The sequence below is a fragment of the Rhinolophus sinicus genome, chromosome X (assembly GCF_036562045.2).
Source record: "Rhinolophus sinicus isolate RSC01 chromosome X, ASM3656204v1, whole genome shotgun sequence".
Classification (NCBI taxonomy): Eukaryota; Metazoa; Chordata; class Mammalia; order Chiroptera; family Rhinolophidae; genus Rhinolophus; species Rhinolophus sinicus.
In genome coordinates, this window is record NC_133768.1 from 98,160,615 (window position 1) to 98,162,770 (window position 2,156).

Consider the following 2,156-nt stretch of genomic DNA (forward strand, 5'->3'; position numbering starts at 1 on the left):
TTACACTGGTCTTGATTCTAAATTCTTTTACATCTGTGATCTTGTGCAAAGTTCCCAAGAGCCCTGAGATTGGCATTATTATCTTCACATAATACCTTTGGGTACTGAGGCTCCCAGTTGGTAAATGGCCAGCCAGGAGCAGAGCCAGTGCTGAAGCAAGGTCTCTGACTTCAAGAGCTCTTCTCTCCACAATAATACTTAACATCAGGATGGCTCTTAGATATTTTTCCTCCCATCTGCTATGTAAATAAAGACCGCATGAGTGAATTGGTGACTTTCAGCAATACAGTAATTCTTCTGTCTCGAACAGTTTTTCCAGTGTGTTACATATGTATGTTTCCTAGATTTAGTAAGAGGAAATTCTATCCAGTACATTTCCTCAAAGTTAAAGCAGAGAACCATGTGATTTCACTGATATGTGGTATATAAACCAAAAACAACAAAAGAACAAGACAAACAAATGAGAAACAGAAACTCATAGACACAGACAATAGTTTAGTGGTTACCAGAGGGTAAGGGGGTTGGGGGTGGGAGATGAGGGTAACGGGGATCAGATATATGGTGATGGAAGGAGAACTGACTCTCGGTGGTGAACACACAATGGGATTTATAGATGATGTAATACAGAATTATACACCTGAAATCTATGTAATTTTACTAACAAGTGTCACCCCAATAAATTAAAAAAAAAAGAAAAAAAAGTTATTTACCTTTAAAAACCATGTTCTTTGTTAGGTGATGGTTGGGAATATTCAAGATGGAGGCTGATTCTAACACTTGTGACACAATTATACAAGAGAATGTTTATCTTGGTTCACGCTAGACAGACTCCTCTGTGTAAGAAGATAACATGTACTATCAGAATTGAACTGTTAATATGCTATTTAGGGAAAAGAAGTGATTCCAAGAGGGCTAACATCTTATGTAGCCTGGGTAATCGGATAACAGTTTCTGCAAATCCTTCAGCCTGGAAGCTCGAATAAAGCTGAAAATCAATTTTCCCGTTTTAATAAACAGAAGGAAAGGCCTCCAGTCTCTGAGAGATCCCTGTTCCTCTGACAGGTAAATCCCTGCCCAGATCAACTCCTACTTCATCCCAGACAGATTTCTGGCTTTCTATATCCATCCTCTTTTTCCTTTCCCACCTCACTTTCAAAAAGCTAACTTGAAAATAATTTCTTTGACTCACTTTGGCATTTTACTGTTGCAAGTAAAACTATAAGGTGTGTGCCACTCTTCACACACACAAAGGTGGGGTAGCTGGCCCCTGTGTGTTGTCTGCATGGCTTCATTTACATGCCTTGTTGATAATCTTGTGAGATGCTGCTAGTTGAAGAGGTGGTGTGGAATTAGCAGATCAATCAAGGTTTAAAACTGGAAATGGAGGTTTGAAACAGGAAAGTTGGGGCTCAGGAGGGCAGGAGCCCATAAACCTCATTCACATCTTTCTCTACACATTTGAGAAATTGACAAGTGGCCTAATCAAGTGTGACTCACCAGTTGCTGCCCTCATCCTCCCCAACACACACCCATTCCTGAACTTTACAATTTAGAAGAATGAAAATTGCTTTATGTGGGCTGTTAACTCTCACATACTTGAATGATTCCTGTCCTGAAGAAGAAAAGAAAAGTAACAATTCCCCTTTTCTGGTAGCAAAGACTATCTTTTAAGAATTTCAGATAAGAATGTTTGTAGATCTAATGGAGACTTGTGTTTAAGCACTTTTCCATTATAAAAATCAGTTTTAAGGGTAACACTGAAAGTCCCCTCTCCACAAATACATGCTAACTGGAATATAACAGCTATCTTTCTGCCATATAAACGATACCCTCTGCCCTTTTCATAATTGCTTCCCTAGTTTGACATAATGACTTGAAAATAATTTTGTAAACCATATATATTTCCAACATGGGAGGTAATAATACAATGGTCCATTTCAATTCCTTTAATGTGTAAGATTTTAAAGTAGTATGTCACTGAATTTTTATATAAATGAACTCGGCTATTGTATTTCTATAAAGATTAGTTTTATCACTGTTTCTTTATAAATTTAATTAAGATTAAAATAAGCCTCAAAGATGTCAAAGAGAAATTTCGTTATTTTTTTTCTTCATTTTAATTATTCTGCATGATTGGAAGTAAGTTGAATCCATTT